The sequence below is a fragment of the Leptopilina boulardi genome, unplaced genomic scaffold, assembly GCF_019393585.1.
Source record: "Leptopilina boulardi isolate dan_hultmark-lab unplaced genomic scaffold, ZJU_Lbou_2.1 LbouV2_355, whole genome shotgun sequence".
Lineage (NCBI taxonomy): Eukaryota > Metazoa > Arthropoda > Insecta > Hymenoptera > Figitidae > Leptopilina > Leptopilina boulardi.
In genome coordinates, this window is record NW_026137924.1 from 40,162 (window position 1) to 47,502 (window position 7,341).

At 31.0% G+C, this 7,341-nt stretch overlaps 1 long non-coding RNA gene across 1 annotated transcript; it reads right to left on the reverse strand.

Moving 5' to 3' along the window:
• Positions 1-5,969: 5,969 nt before the first annotated feature.
• Positions 5,970-7,335, reverse strand: LOC127286448 (uncharacterized). The gene is made up of 3 exons (XR_007843744.1): positions 6,947-7,335; positions 6,666-6,781; positions 5,970-6,499 (listed from the first exon to the last, which is right to left on the reverse strand). It is a non-coding gene; the product is annotated as an uncharacterized LOC127286448 (long non-coding RNA).
• Between the last annotated feature and the right edge of the window lie 6 nt (positions 7,336-7,341).

The following is a 7,341-nucleotide window of genomic DNA, read 5'->3' on the forward strand; positions in this document are numbered from 1 at the left end:
ATTTTTCCAAAAAATCCGACCTTTATATGCCATTATCTTGGAATATATTGTTTGCATCAAAAAGTGCGCTATACATTTTTTGTTCGCCTTTTTATGACGAAGAGATTCATGTATAATAGAAGCCCAAATCTGTTAATTTAATTTTTCCAACAAATCCGACCTTTATATGCCATTATCTTTGAATATATTGCTCCCATCAAAAAGTTCGCCATACATTTTTTGTTCGCCTTTTTATGACGAAGAGATTCATGTATAATAGAAGCCCAAATCTGTTAATTTAATTTTTCCAACAAATCCGACCTTTATATGCCATTATCTTTGAATATATTGCTCGCATCAAAAAGTGCACCATACATTTTTTGTTCGCCTTTTTATGACGAAGAGATTCATGTATAATAGATGCCCAAATCTGTTAATTTATTTTTTCCAAAAAATCCGACCTTTATATGCCATTATCTTTGAATATATTGCTTGCATCAAAAAGTGCGCCATACATTTTTTGTTCGCCTTTTTATGACGAAGAGATTCATGTATAATAGAAGCCCAAATCTGTTAATTTAATTTTTCCAAAAAATCCGACCTTTATATGCCATTATCTTTGAATATATTGCTTTCATCAAAAAGTGCGCCATACATTTTTTGTTCGCCTTTTTATGACGAAGAGATTCATGTATAATAGAAGCCCAAATCTGTTAATTTAATTTTTCCAAAAAATCCGACCTTTATATGCCATTATCTTTGAATATATTGCTTGCATCAAAAAGTGCGCCATACATTTTTTGTTCGCCTTTTTATGACGAAGAGATTCATGTATAATAGAAGCCCAAATCTGTTAATTTAATTTTTCCAAAAAATCCGACCTTTATATGCCATTATCTTTGAATATATTGCTCTCATCAAAAAGTGCGCCATACATTTTTTGTTCGCCTTTTTATGACGAAGAGATTCATGTATAATAGAAGCCCAAATCTGTTAATTTAATTTTTCCAAAAAATCCGACCTTTATATGCCATTATCTTGGAATATATTGCTTGCATCAAAAAGTGCGCCATACATTTTTTGTTCGCCTTTTTATGACGAAGAGATTCATGTATAATAGAAGCCCAAATCTGTTAATTTATTTTTCCCAAAAAATCCGACCTTTATATGCCATTATCTTTGAATATATTGGTTTAATCAAAAAGTGCGCCATACATTTTTTGTTCGCCTTTTTATGACGAAGAGATTCATGTATAATAGAAGCCCAAATCTGTTAATTTATTTTTCCCAAAAAATCCGACCTTTATATGCCATTATCTTTGAATATATTGGTTTAATCAAAAAGTGCGCCATACATTTTTTGTTCGCCTTTTTATGACGAAGAGATTCATGTATAATAGAAGCCCAAATCTGTTAATTTATTTTTCCCAAAAAATCCGACCTTTATATGCCATTATCTTTGAATATATTGGTTTAATCAAAAAGTGCGCCATACATTTTTTGTTCGCCTTTTTATGACGAAGAGATTCATGTATAATAGAAGCCCAAATCTGTTAATTTATTTTTCCCAAAAAATCCGACCTTTATATGCCATTATCTTTGAATATATTGGTTTAATCAAAAAGTGCGCCATACATTTTTTGTTCGCCTTTTTATGACGAAGAGATTCATGTATAATAGAAGCCCAAATCTGTTAATTTATTTTTCCCAAAAAATCCGACCTTTATATGCCATTATCTTTGAATATATTGGTTTAATCGAAAAGTGCGCCATACATTTTTTGTTCGCCTTTTTATGACGAAGAGATTCATGTATAATAGAAGCCCAAATCTGTTAATTTATTTTTCCCAAAAAATCCGACCTTTATATGCCATTATCTTTGAATATATTGGTTTAATCAAAAAGTGCGCCATACATTTTTTGTTCGCCTTTTTATGACGAAGAGATTCATGTATAATAGAAGCCCAAATCTGTTAATTTATTTTTCCAAAAAATCCGACCTTTATATGCCATTATCTTTGAATATATTGGTTTAATCAAAAAGTGCGCTATACATTTTTTGTTCGCCTTTTTATGACGAAGAGATTCATGTATAATAGAAGCCCAAATCTGTTAATTTAATTTTTCCAAAAAATCCGACCTTTATATGCCATTATCTTTGAATATATTGCTTGCATCAAAAAGTGCGCCATACATTTTTTGTTCGCCTTTTTATGACGAAGAGATTCATGTATAATAGAAGCCCAAATCTGTTAATTTATTTTTCCCAAAAATCCGACCTTTATATGCCATTATCTTTGAATATATTGCATGCATCAAAAAGTGCGCCATACATTTTTTGTTCGCCTTTTTATGACGAAGAGATTCATGTATAATAGAAGCCCAAATCTGTTAATTTATTTTTCCCAAAAAATCCGACCTTTATATGCCATTATCTTTGAATATATTGGTTTAATCAAAAAGTGCGCCATACATTTTTTGTTCGCCTTTTTATGACGAAGAGATTCATGTATAATAGAAGCCCAAATCTGTTAATTTATTTTTCCAAAAAATCCGACCTTTATATGCCATTATCTTTGAATATATTGCTTTCATCAAAAAGTGCGCCATACATTTTTTGTTCGCCTTTTTATGACGAAGAGATTCATGTATAATAGAAGCCCAAATCTGTTAATTTAATTTTTCCCAAAAAATCCGACCTTTATATGCCATTATCTTTGAATATATTGCTTGCATCAAAAAGTGCGCCATACATTTTTTGTTCGCCTTTTTATGACGAAGAGATTCATGTATAATAGAAGCCCAAATCTGTTAATTTATTTTTCCCAAAAAATCCGACCTTTATATGCCATTATCTTTGAATATATTGGTTTAATCAAAAAGTGCGCCATACATTTTTTGTTCGCCTTTTTATGACGAAGAGATTCATGTATAATAGAAGCCCAAATCTGTTAATTTATTTTTCCCAAAAAATCCGACCTTTATATGCCATTATCTTTGAATATATTGGTTTAATCAAAAAGTGCGCCATACATTTTTTGTTCGCCTTTTTATGACGAAGAGATTCATGTATAATAGAAGCCCAAATCTGTTAATTTATTTTTCCCAAAAAATCCGACCTTTATATGCCATTATCTTTGAATATATTGGTTTAATCAAAAAGTGCGCCATACATTTTTTGTTCGCCTTTTTATGACGAAGAGATTCATGTATAATAGAAGCCCAAATCTGTTAATTTATTTTTCCCAAAAAATCCGACCTTTATATGCCATTATCTTTGAATATATTGCTTTCATCAAAAAGTGCGCCATACATTTTTTGTTCGCCTTTTTATGACGAAGAGATTCATGTATAATAGAAGCCCAAATCTGTTAATTTAATTTTTCCAAAAAATCCGACCTTTATATGCCATTATCTTGGAATATATTGCTTGCATCAAAAAGTGCGCTATACATTTTTTGTTCGCCTTTTTATGACGAAGAGATTCATGTATAATAGAAGCCCAAATCTGTTAATTTAATTTTTCCAAAAAATCCGACCTTTATATGCCATTATCTTTGAATATATTGCTCCCATCAAAAAGTGCGCCATACATTTTTTGTTCGCCTTTTTATGACGAAGAGATTCATGTATAATAGAAGCCCAAATCTGTTAATTTAATTTTTCCAACAAATCCGACCTTTATATGCCATTATCTTTGAATATATTGCTCGCATCAAAAAGTGCGCCATACATTTTTTGTTCGCCTTTTTATGACGAAGAGATTCATGTATAATAGAAGCCTAAATCTGTTAATTTAATTTTTCAAAAATCCGACCTTTATATGCCATTATCTTGGAATATATTGCTTGCATCAAAAAGTGCGCCATACATTTTTTGTTCGCCTTTTTATGACGAAGAGATTCATGTATAATAGAAGCCCAAATCTGTTAATTTAATTTTTCCAAAAAATCCGACCTTTATATGCCATTATCTTTGAATATATTGCTTGCATCAAAAAGTGCGCCATACATTTTTTGTTCGCCTTTTTATGACGAAGAGATTCATGTATAATAGAAGCCCAAATCTGTTAATTTAATTTTTCCAAAAAATCCCACCTTTATATGCCATTATCTTGAAATATATTGCTCGCATCAAAAAGTGCGCCATACATTTTTTGTTCGCCTTTTTATGACGAAGAGATTCATGTATAATAGAAGCCCAAATCTGTTAATTTAATTTTTCCAAAAAATCCGACCTTTATATGCCATTATCTTTGAATATATTGCTTTCATCAAAAAGTGCGCCATACATTTTTTGTTCGCCTTTTTATGACGAAGAGATTCATGTATAATAGAAGCCCAAATCTGTTAATTTATTTTTTCCAAAAAATCCGACCTTTATATGCCATTATCTTGGAATATATTGCTTGCATCAAAAAGTGCGCCATACATTTTTTGTTCGCCTTTTTATGACGAAGAGATTCATGTATAATAGATGCCCAAATCTGTTAATTTAATTTTTCCAAAAAATCCGACCTTTATATGCCATTATCTTTGAATATATTGCTTTCATCAAAAAGTGCACCATACATTTTTTGTTCGCCTTTTTATGACGAAGAGATTCATGTATAATAGAAGCCCAAATCTGTTAATTTAATTTTTCCAAAAAATCCCACCTTTATATGCCATTATCTTGAAATATATTGCTCGCATCAAAAAGTGCGCCATACATTTTTTGTTCGCCTTTTTATGACGAAGAGATTCATGTATAATAGAAGCCCAAATCTGTCAATTTAATTTTTCCAAAAAATCCGACCTTTATATGCCATTATCTTTGAATATATTGCTCCCATCAAAAAGTGCGCCCTACATTTTTTGTTCGCCTTTTTATGACGAAGAGATTCATGTATAATAGAAGCCCAAATCTGTTAATTTAATTTTTCCACAACATCCGACCTTTATATGCCATTATCTTGGAATATATTGCTTGCATCAAAAAGTGCGCCATACATTTTTTGTTCGCCTTTTTATGACGAAGAGATTCATGTATAATAGATGCCCAAATCTGTTAATTTAATTTTTCCAAAAAATCCGACCTGTATATGCCATTATCTTTGAATATATTGCTTTCATCAAAAAGTGCACCATACATTTTTTGTTCGCCTTTTTATGACGAAGAGATTCATGTATAATAGAAGGCCAAATCTGTTAATTTAATTTTTCAAAAAATCCGACCTTTATATGCCATTATCTTTGAATATATTGCTCGCATCAAAAAGTGCGCTATACATTTTTTGTTCACCTTTTTATGACGAAGAGATTTATGTATAATAGAAGCCCAAATCTGTCAATTTAATTTTTCCAAAAAATCCGACCTTTATATGCCATTATCTTGGAATATATTGCTCGCATCAAAAAGTGCGCCATACATTTTTTGTTCGTAAAAAAAAATTTTTCAAAAAAATTCAATTTTTCTTAGGCACACTATTTTATTGCATTTTCTTGCACAAAATACACCTAAAAGTGTAGAAAAAAATTGACAGCCCGATCCGAGTAGAGGAACACCAATTTTATGACCATTAAAGCGATTTTCGTAAAAAAAAAATTTTCAAAAAAATTCAATTTTTCTTAGGCAGACTATTTTATTGCATTTTCTTGCACAAAATACACCTAAAAGTGTAGAAAAAATTTGACAGCCCGATCCGAGTAGAGGAAAACAAATTTTATGACCATTAAAGCGATTTTCGTAAAAAAAAATTTTTCAAAAAAATTTAATTTTTCTTAGGCAGACTATTTTATTGCATTTTCTTGCACAAAATACACCTAAAAGTGTAGAAAAAAATCGACAGCCAAATCCGAGTAGAGGAAGACACCTATTACCACCAAAAAGTCATCCAACCCATAAATCCAAAAAAATAAAAAAGTTCCCAAAAAAATTCAATTTTTCTTAGGCGGACTATTTTATTGCAATTTCTTGCACAAAATACACCTAAAAGTGTAGACAAAAATCGACAGCCAAATCCGAGTAGAGGAAGACACCTATTACCACCAAAAAGTCATCCAACCCATAAATCCAAAAAAATAAAAAAGTTCCCAAAAAAATTCAATTTTTCTTAGGCGGACTATTTTATTGCAATTTCTTGCACAAAATACACCTAAAAGTGTAGAAAAAAAATCGACAGCCAAATCCGAGTAGAGGAAGACACCTATTACCACCAAAAAGTCATCCAACCCATAAATCCAAAAGAATAAAAAAGTTCCCAAAAAAATTCAATTTTACTTAGGCGGACTATTTTATTGCAATTTCTTGCACAAAATACACCTAAAAGTGTAGAAAAAAATCGACAGCCAAATCCGAGTAGAGGAAGACACCTATTACCACCAAAAAGTCATCCAACCCATAAATCCAAAAAAATAAAAAAGTTCCCAAAAAAATTCAATTTTTCTTAGGCGGACTATTTTATTGCAATTTCTTGCACAAAATACACCTAAAAGTGTAGAAAAAAAATCGACAGCCAAATCCGAGTAGAGGAAGACACCTATTACCACCAAAAAGTCATCCAACCCATAAATCCAAAAGAATAAAAAAGTTCCCAAAAAAATTCAATTTTACTTAGGCGGACTATTTTATTGCAATTTCTTGCACAAAATACACCTAAAAGTGTAGAAAAAAATCGACAGCCAAATCCGAGTAGAGGAAGACACCTATTACCACCAAAAAGTCATCCAACCCATAAATCCAAAAAAATAAAAAAGTTCCCAAAAAAATTCAATTTTTCTTAGGCGGACTATTTTATTGCAATTTCTTGCACAAAATACACCTAAAAGTGTAGAAAAAAATCGACAGCCAAATCCGAGTAGAGGAAGACACCTATTACCACCAAAAAGTCATCCAACCCATAAATCCAAAAAAATAAAAAAGTTCCCAAAAAATTCAATTTTTCTTAGACGGACTATTTTATTGCAATTTCTTGCACAAAATACACCTAAAAGTGTAGAAAAAAATCGACAGCCAAATCCGAGTAGAGGAAGACACCTACTACCACCAAAAATTCATCCAACCCATAAATCCAAAAAAATAAAAAAGTTCCCAAAAAAATTCAATTTTTCTTAGGCGGACTATTTTATTGCAATTTCTTGCACAAAATACACCTAAAAGTGTAGAAAAAAATCGACAGCCAAATCCGAGTAGAGGAAGACACCTATTACCACCAAAAAGTCATCCAACCCATAAATCCAAAAAAATAAAAAAGTTCCCAAAAAAATTCAATTTTTCTTAGGCGGACTATTTTATTGCAATTTCTTGCACAAAATACACCTAAAAGTGTAGAAAAAAATTGACAGCCCGATCCGAGTAGAGGAACACCAATTTTATGACCAT